The sequence below is a fragment of the Podarcis raffonei genome, chromosome 13 (genome assembly GCF_027172205.1).
Source record: "Podarcis raffonei isolate rPodRaf1 chromosome 13, rPodRaf1.pri, whole genome shotgun sequence".
In the NCBI taxonomy this organism is placed as follows: domain Eukaryota; kingdom Metazoa; phylum Chordata; class Lepidosauria; order Squamata; family Lacertidae; genus Podarcis; species Podarcis raffonei.
This window is the reverse complement of record NC_070614.1, coordinates 18943796-18953634: the sequence shown is the minus strand read 5'-3', so window position 1 is coordinate 18953634 and position 9839 is coordinate 18943796. Positions and strand designations below refer to the sequence as shown.

General features: G+C 45.2%; 1 long non-coding RNA gene and 1 pseudogene across 1 annotated transcript; both read right to left on the bottom strand.

Moving 5' to 3' along the window:
- Nucleotides 1–171: 171 nt before the first annotated feature.
- On the bottom strand, nucleotides 172–532 carry LOC128399578 (60S ribosomal protein L37a-like; annotated as a pseudogene).
- Nucleotides 533–3683: 3151 nt separating this feature from the next.
- Nucleotides 3684–6791, bottom strand: LOC128400061 (uncharacterized). The gene is made up of 2 exons (XR_008327301.1): nucleotides 6095–6791; nucleotides 3684–5549 (listed from the first exon to the last, which is right to left on the bottom strand). It is a non-coding gene; the product is annotated as an uncharacterized LOC128400061 (long non-coding RNA).
- Nucleotides 6792–9839: the final 3048 nt, after the last annotated feature.

The following is a 9839-nucleotide window of genomic DNA, read 5'->3' as shown; positions in this document are numbered from 1 at the left end:
GCCGAAGGAGCCAGCATACAGCTTCCGGCTCATGTGGCCAGCATGACTATGCCGCTTCTGGCGAACCAGAGCAGCGTACGGAAATGCCGTTTACCTTCCCGCCAGAGCGGTACCTATTTATCTACTTGCACTTTTGATGTGCTTTCTTTTTCTTTTTCTCCCCCCCCCCCAAATGTTCATAACCACCTTTAATTGACAATAAGGACATGAACTGTAGAGGAAGAGTAACAGTGGGACAAAAATATGCTTCTACTGGTCTTTTAAATCCTTCAGTGATGGCAGAGTTCACCGTCACCGCTAAAGTGGTGTTGTATGTCCAGGCGCCACCAGCTACTGTTTTCAAGAGCCACGGTGCCAGATACCCACAGCTTTCCTCTTCATTTTGGTCTTGCCACAGAAGGAGCAAGTATATTTGGCATGCTGGCTAATTTCAATCTTCTTCACCATTTTCCTCAGGGAAGCTCTGTATCGGGTACCATATTTACCCACAATCCCAACCTTCTTGGTTCGTTTGGTCATTTTGTTACGGCTGCAGGGAGAGAGCTTTTGATGTGCTTTCGAACTGCTATACACACTCTTAATTCTTGAATTTCCATAATTTTTTTTGAAGGAAGGAAGGAAGGAAGGAAGGAAGGAAGGAAGGAAGGAAGGAAGGCAGGCAGGCAGGCAGGCAGGCAGGCAGAAAATCTTCCACATGGCAGGTCTTTAGATGCTTGGAGATGGCTAGCATGACTCATAAGGCTTGGTTTCCAGACCCCTTTATCGTATTTATTGCCCTCATCGGCACACTTTCCAGTTTGTCATTATCCTTCTTAAATTGTGGTGCCCAGAACTAGACACACACTTATACTTTTAAAAGCATTTAGTAGCGCAACTGACATTTATTTGATGTAATTTATTTGTTTCTTGAAGGTCCGTTTTTGACAAAAGCATGCTTGATTGTTCACTTAGAACTAAAAATATAAGAGTTTGCTGGATCATACCAAATGACCCTCTAGGCCAGCATCCTGTTCTCACAGTTGCCAACCAGATACTTAGGGGAAGTCAGCAAGCAAGATCTGAGTGCTGTAACACCCCACTTTCAGTTCTCATTCTTTGACAGAAGAATGTTATTGCACCCTACCCTTAATCTCCACAGCAGTGTGAGATTCCAGGGAGTTCCAGGGTTTGAGTTTCCCTTGGAAATGAGGCACAGCAGAGACTGGTGTCTTTATGATATGTGATTTATTTACACATATATACAACCTGATCCTGGGGACGCGGGTGGCGCTGTGGGTTAAACCAGAGAGCCTAGGACTTGCGAATCGGAAGGTTGGCGGTTCGAATCCCCGTGACGGGGTGAGCTCCCGTTGCTCTGTCCCAGCTCCTGCCAACCTAGCAGTTCAAAAGCATGTCAAAGAGCAAGTAGATAAATAGGTCCTGCTCCGGCGGGAAGGTAAACGGCGTTTCTGTGCGCTGCTCTGGCCTGCCAGAAGTGGCTTAGTCATGCTGGCCACATGACCTGGAAGCTGTACGCTGGCTCCCTCGGCCAGTAAAGCGAGATGAGTGCCGCAACCCCAGAGTCGTCCGCAACTGGACCTGATGGTCAGGGGTCCCTTTACCTTTAACTTTACCTTTACAACCTGATCCTACAATGAAGGGACTCCCAGCTTTATACTCCAAGAGGGTCTTGCTTCTCCCATAGGTGCAGTCCTGTGTCCAAGCAGACATCAGCCATGCTTGCCTTGCTCTCCCACTAACATAAATGTCATAAAACTGGCAGGTTGACAGGGAGGAGGAAGAGGATTCCGAGGGGCGTGTTTGGGACTGGGGCAAGCAAGGGAAGGGAAAGGAAGTACTCACAGGGTGATGGAGAGTGGCGAGGGGGTTCAATGCACAGGAACTAGAGCCGCAGGACCCATCACCAGAACTAGAGGGTCCCCTGTCTCCAAGAACACAGCAGGCTCGTAGGTGTCGGGAGAAGCGAGAGGGGTGCTCTAGGCATAGCTGTCAACTTTTCCCTTTTCTTGCGAGGAATCCTATTTGGAATAAGGGAATTTCCCTTAAAAAAAGGAAAACGTTGACAGCTATGGCTCTAGGACAGGGGCCGGTTCACTGTCCCTCAGACCTTGTGGGGGGCTGGACTATATATTTTTTTTTGGGGGGGAGAGAAATGAATGAATTCCTATGCCCCACAAATGACCCAGAGATGCATTTTAAATAAAAGCACACATTCTACTCATGTAAAAACACCAGGCAGGCTCCACAAATAACCCAGAGATGCAGTTTAAATAAAAGCACACATTCTACTCATGTAAAAACATGCTGATTCCCAGACCGTCTGCAGGCTGGATTTAGAAGGCGATTGGGCCTGATCCAGCCCCTGGGCCTTAGTTTGCCTACCTATGCTCTCTAGGAGGCTGAGGCAGACAAGAGCCCACAACCCAGCTCCTTAGCCTGCCAGGTGGGGCTCGCTAGCTCTGACAGAAGGTTTGTGATTCCTCAGTAGGCTTGGAACAGGTGAGGGTCATGTGCTTCATCAAGCCCAGATGCTGCAATCAGCATTCCAAAGGGAAGCAGAGCTGAGGTTCTATGTTTGCTCAACTGCCCATGTTGATAGACCTTGACATGGACACTCCTTCAAGTCTACGGGATGATGCTTTGTGTTTGACTCTGGACTGTATCCTGACTGCTGGACTTCAGACTTGGCTATGTGGATTGACCCTGAACTGCATTTCCTGGACTTTGCTCGTGTGGACTCACCCTTGGACTTTGCATACTGACTTGCTGCCAGGTAAGCCAGGGCTTCAGGGCGCACAACTCCTAACTTTGCTCTAGGCAGCTGCCTAGATTGCTTCTCTGTTCCATTACTGTTTACTGACTGATAAACCTTTCCCCCTTAAGCACACCAGGGAAACTGCAATCCTGAAACTCTACTACTGCGCTTTGTTCCTGTACCCAACTCTAAGCTCAGGGAAGGGCTTCACCCATTTTCCCGCTGGCACAGAAAATTTGCTTTATTAATTGCCCATCTTCCTGCCCCCTTTGTTTGCTGAATGGCTTGGCCATTATTGGGCTGGCTTGGACATGGGAAAGCTGAGCCCAGCTATGAAGGGTTTAACAGTTTGAGCAGTGATTAAATTCTGTTGTTGTTGTTGTTTAGTCGTTTAGTCGTGTCCGACTCTTTGTGACCCCATGGACCAGAGCACGCCAGGCACTTCCTACCTCCCACAGTTTGGTCAAAGATTAAATTCACTCAAGATTAAATTCTAAAACTTACTAAATCTGGGTACCCCTAAATTCTGGCACCCAAGTAGGTCACCATCACTGTGTCTTGTGGGTGCAAAGAAGTACCGTACTTTCCTGATTCTTCCAACAGTCGGCTTATGTTGGATGGCACTGAGGGAGGGAAACATTCCTTTATCCACTTTCTGCAAACCATGGATAAGTTTAAAAAGTTTATCATGTCCCCACCTTTTTTCCTTCTTGACTACAAAACCGCAAATGTTGTGTCCTTTTCCTCAGAGGGAAGCAAAATTACCTCCTTGCCTATAAATGAAGGGCAAACACCTTTTTGGTGGTTGAGCTAAACCATTGAACAGATTACAACTGAGTTTTTACTAACTATCCATTTAACACCTCAAAACCAACCCATCCTTAAACCACACTTATGTCTGTCTCTTTTTAATGAACACTCAATAATACAAGGTGCCTTGAAGTTTATTCACATTAAATTATTAATTTTTACATTTCAAACCTTCCAAAAACTACTGTTTGTGTGAGGGAATATGTTTGGTTCTGCCTCTTGTGTCACTTTACACATTCCAAAAATACAAGGAAACAAAAAAACACAAACCATGGAGCTTATATATTGGGTCCTGCACATTAGAGAGAGTTTTGTTTCCAGTCTGAAAGTAGGAACGGGGTAAATCTGTCAGTTTCAGTCTCCTTCTGCTTCTTCCAATCTTAAATTCAGCTCTCCGCATTTCCATATCAATTTATGATTCTTTGTTTTGTTTTGTTTTTAAAAAGGTCCAAGGAAACTCATCGGCCTTTCAGTGCAAATTTCTCCTAATACGCTGACATGCCATTTTGCCGAATACTTGCTTTGCAAAGCATATTTCTCATCGTATACATTTCTGTAAGTTATTTTCACTAATATATGTATTTTGATGCACACTTTACAACCCTAGCACATACATTTTTCTACGCATCACTTGGCTGGCAAACAGCATTGCAAAATTTGGAGAAGTGCACATTTTCAAAGGATGGCTGTGTTCCAGTTCACTTATTGTTTCAGAAAGCACAGATTGGGTAAATTCACCTTTAAATGTTACTTCAAATCTCTCCTCCTTGCCTAGCTGAGAGTATCAGTTTGGATGTGGAGGCAAAAAGTTACAACCTGCAACAGTTTGCAAGGACATTATTTTCACACAAGAATTTGCACTATGTCAAATTTTTTATCTGTATTAGTAACTGTACTGAGCCAATATTCTGGCATTTTAGTGCTCTGAAGTCATCGCAGAAACATTTTCCTTTGGAATGGGAGGGAGGGAGATAAGTCCATCCGACAGCTTTCAAACAATACTTCCTTTTCACGTTTCTCTCATATTCATAGAAATTATGAACATGTGACATATTGGAGAAAGAGAATCCCTAAGCTTTCATATCAACCCAAAAGACTCACTCCTTTCTATGTATTTCGCATGTGGCTTTCATGTCCCTGTGCAAAACTCTGACCAGCTTAGAAAGATATAGGGGAGAAAGCAACTATGTATAAAAAATATTTTCTGGAAAATTTTCTTTTTTTAAAAAAGGCAAAAATAAGCATTCTGATCCCCTGAACAGCAATAGCAGCACAAAGCCACACCCCTCAGAGACATAGTGCTTCATGTACAAGCTTCCACACAGGGAAATGTGCAGTGTTTTGAATATACTACTGAGCGGCTGGGTGTGTTGCCCCACCCCTTCTCCACCTGATAGGTGATGTACATGCCAAAACCCATTTCTGCACAGAGACTGTGTTGTCCATATTGGGACCTTAGCATGACAAACATTAGCTAGAATACGTTTGGTTATCCATCTGCGTCTCCCCCCACCACCAGCCCCACCTCCATTTGGCCTTTAGAAATCCATATTTTCCCAGATTCCTTTTTACTAAAAAACAAACAAACCCAGAACATACAAATAAAAGAAAATACTATTTTTTTCCATTCAAATCCTGTATATTTTCACATATAGAAAACCTCTTTTTTTAAAAGCGAACAACAGTAGGGTAGTCCAAGCAATAGCTTTACCCCTTTTTCCTCTTAGAAGCTTTCAGTCACCTTTCTCTTGCTGTCCATTTTTGTCCACCCCTGGCCTTGTTCCCTTGTTGTTCCCCTTGCAATTCCAGCCCAAATCCTTTGAAATCTCAAGGGGCATCTTCAGGGCGTTGGGCTGAATCATTCTTCTCTTTGCCAGTTGGCCGTGCGAAGGGTTAACCTTTCTCCAGAATCCTCTGGAAGAACTCTAGAGGACCTTCTCTCTGAGATGTAAACACGCATCTCCTCCAAGATGGGGTCTCCCATCTGTAGAAAATCCCCATTAAGGCAAGAAAAGGAAGGAAGACAAAAGGATGTGGATATAAATACACATGGACTGATAGCAAGCATGCACCTTATTTACCAAACGCAATTCCAAAGCACTCAGTGCTACCCGTTGCTTCTTAAAAGCAGAGTAAATGTCACAAGAGGTGTTACCAATGCCTCTGTACTTCCTTCAGCCCAGAGCCCTTGTCACAAACATCACACTGAGCGGCTATAAAGACCCAGAAATGATTCTTAATCAGAGAAAGGGCATTAATGGTACAGTAATAGCCCAGGAATTATTATTATTTTAATGCATTTTGCTCAGCAAAATACAGAAGGCGCACAGCTTTCTATCTGCAGAAAGATCGGATGATGGGCATTATTTAGTGATGGCAGAAGAGTTTTCATACACACACAAAAACACACCATTTATTCCTCTATGCAGTCTACTGCCTCCCACCCACCACCCACCCCCGCAGCACAGATTTAACAGTGTGGCTTTTAAATACCGCAGAGCTTTGCTAACCATAAATCAGAATTCCCACCTGCAGTATTGCTGAGATAACAGCGTAAACCGAGGAAAGCAGTCTCCCTGCTTGGCCGCCCTCCATAGGCTCTGCCGGTGGCGTGGCTGGAGATTCTACAACATATAGATGATGTAGGATAAAACAACCAGACCGATAATGGCAAAAAACATGAGGATGAAAATGTCCAACATGGCGATGGAGGGGGAAATGGGGACAGCGATGGTGCTGCCTTGAATCGGAGGCTGGAGGGGAGGGAGAGAGGGAGATGGAGAGAGACAGACAGCTGGTGCAGAGGAAGGGAGGGGTTTAGACTGAGGCAAGGTAATTGCAGGGGTGCCTGCCTGCCTGCCTGCCTGCCTGCCTGCCTGCCTGCCTGCACATCAGCATCTAACACGACAGAATGGTGATGCCAGATGAAACAGAGCTGTCTTTTTCTTCAGGGGAGGAAGATGGAGAAAAAGAAAAAATTGGGTGTTTGTGGAATCTATGAGAACGTAGCCAAGGTGCCAGCTTCTTGTGCCTAACAGCAAGGATTCTCTGATATCTATTCACTGCAGATTTATTAAAAATATTAGGAATCTGGCAGGAATGCCAGCCACAATGCAGAGAAAATGAAGCGTACTTAAATCCCCGTTGAAGTCAACTCACTCTGTGGGTACATGCATGGACAAAGAATCTAGATTTGTATTCTTATGCCCTCCAGAATGTAACCCCTATTTTTGTTGCACAAGGTATTAGATGGCAAAAAACAGCTGGATGGGATCTTCAGGTCTGGAACTGGGAAGGCATGATCTCCCAGATCGGATATTGATGATGACCCTGGAAAGTGGTCTTTAATTTTGTTGCTTTCCAAGGTAACATTTCTGTTTATCAGGACGGTATTAGCAACTTTTCTGTCCTCGTGGTGCAGCGTTCAAGATGGCACAGAACGGTTAATGGACAGAGGGCTCTGCTAGACAGAAGGGTGCAGATGAGATGGTTCTTGGTGCTTTCTTGATCCATCATTACTTTCTTGATCCAGACATTACATTGTCTTTTAAAACAGTAATCTTTTTGACTGCCGGGTCATCTAAGTAATTTCTCTGTTGTTTCCAGAAGGCACTAGATTGCTGTTATTTTCTTAAGTGGGCAGAATTTTAAAATGCTTGCTGAATATACACTAGAAATAACAATCTTTCATATAATTCCCTCTTAACAGTGAACTCTTTGGAAGCAAAGTGGTCCCCTCCCAAAAGATAAGGGAGTGGTTTCTATATAATTAGGGCACTTGATAAGTGTGAAGAAGTTTGTGGAGATAAAAGAGGGGAGGGAAATCAAAAACCCCAAATGGCCTTGCAAGTGCCTGTGAAGTCTGAAAGCTTGCAGAATGTTGGTGGCAGCTGAGCTAAATCAGGGTTAAGAAACCTTTCGTTTGTCCCCACCTTGTGGGCTAATTTCACAGGTGGGCGGGACTATCCACCTGTCGATCACATGGCATCATTAGAATGCCACATGGTTGACAGGTAAGTTTTCTCACCACCTGTCAAAAACCTTAGCTGATTGCCAGACATATGGGAACTTAAAGTGGTGTTTCCTGCCCTGGATTCAGTGAATTTGTGAAGGCTCAGGCACAGAGCTGGCAAAGTGCTTCTTCAAGCATTGGCTACATGAGTCTGAAGTCTCCCTCACATGGCAAAAGAGAACCCAGGATTCTTTTACCTTGTCTGTTCCCATCACTGGTGATGTCAGCTGTTTGACAGGTGGGTGTGGGTTGGTGGAAATGGCTTTGTGGGCCAAATTGGGCCCTCTAGTTGGCTGAGACTGACCCATAGACCAGTGGATCCCCACTCCTGGTCTAAAGGATCAGAAATCAGGCATAGCATGCAAGCAGAAAATACAAGAGGAACATGGCCTTGCCTTTCTGCTTGATCTCTCTACTGCCTTTGATACCACTGGACTCTTTAGGATGGGTGCTGGGATTCTGTAGTGGTTCTGGTCCTTCCTGGAGTTTGGGATCCAGAGAGCAGCACTGGGGGAAATGCTTTTCGGACCCTTGGCATGTCTGTTATGGGGTCTTTTGTCCCCAATGCTATTTAACAACTTCATGAAGCCATCAGGAGTGGTCATTAGGGGATTTGCAGCAATGGTTATCAGATTCTGGTGTGGACCACTGTCTGGGCACAGTGGTGCACTGGGTAAGGGCCAATAAATTGAATTTAAACCCTGACAAGACTGAGGCTCTGTGAGTGGTTCCTGTGCTGGGAGACAGGTTAGATACCTGTTTCAAGGCAGGGACGTATTCCCTCTGAAGGAACGGGTACATAGTTCTGGGGTGCCCTTGAATCTGTTTTTGTCACAGGTGACCTCTGTGGCTGGAAGTGACTTTTACCAGCTTTGGTTGGTAAAACAGCTATGGGTGCCTTTTCCTGAGATCACTTTGCCAGTGAGGTCCTGGCACTGGGTAACCTCATTACTGGATTACTGCAATGGACTCCATGTGGAGCTCCATCCAGATGTTTTATCTGATTCAGAATGCAGCTGCTAGGTTGTTGACTGGGGCATTCTGTTGACATCATGTAGCACAGGCACCCCCAACCTTCAGCCCTCCAGATGTTTTGGACTACAATTCCCATCATCCCTGACCACTGGTCCTGTTAGCTAGGGATCATGGGAGTTGTAGGCCAAAACATCTGGAGGGCCGCAGGTTGAGGATGCCTGATGTAGCACCTCTGCTGCAGGGACTACCTTGGCTCTCAGTATGCTACCGAGTACACTTCAAAGTTTTGCTTGTAGCATTTAAAGCCCTAAACAACTTCCAGATGACCTAAGAGACCACCTTGCTCCATATACCCCTGCGCTCCACAGATGGGGCACTGCTAAGGGCTGCACTGTAACTAGGAAATAAGCCTTTAGTGTGGCAGCTGCAGCCCTCTGGATTCAGTTACAAGCTGAAATTTAACAGGCTCCTTGTGTCACGATGTTTAAGTGGCTACTGAAGATGCTTTTAGTTAAGAAGGCTTTGTCTGATGTACAGCAGTCATTTTATGGAATATTAATTGTAGAAATTGGTCTTCTTACAGTCTGCATCTCCCATATTTTATCGCCTTTCATCTTACTGGTTTGATGTTAGGTGTGGGACAGGTGAAAATATGTCTGAGCCAAGAAGGGGTTCATTATATTGCAGGGAAGGGAAGACGTAGGGCCATAGCACCATTTGTATTAAAATTGTGCCATCCTGGTAACCTGAAGGAAAACACAACCATGCATGCTTTCCTATGAACCTAAATTAGCAGCTTTCTGTTAATGCACACAGAGGAAAGTTACAGTTCTATGGAAAATACGAGTATTATATCCCACTTATACTGGGTTTTCACTGGACTCCTGTGCTTTAGGCTAAAGGCAGCAGACTTGCCCTGCTGAAGTAATTTATTCTTGCTTTCAGCGCTTGGCTTTTTTTCTCCCAAATCAAGTCCTGGCCACTCTCTTTAGCCAGTGCTAGGCCATGTCAGGGGTAAAGGTAAAGGTAAAGGGACCCCTGACCATTAGGTCCAGTCATGGCCAACTTTGGGGTTGCGGTGCTCATCTCGCTTTATTGACCAAGGGAGCCGGCATACAGCTTCCGGGTCATGTGGCCAGCATGACTAAGCCGCTTCTGGCGAACCAGAGCAGCGCACGGAAACACCGTTTACCTTCCCACTGGAGTGGTACCTATTTATCTACTTGCACTTTGACGTGCTTTTGAACTGCTAGGTTGGCAGGAGCAAGGACAGAGCAATGGGAGCTC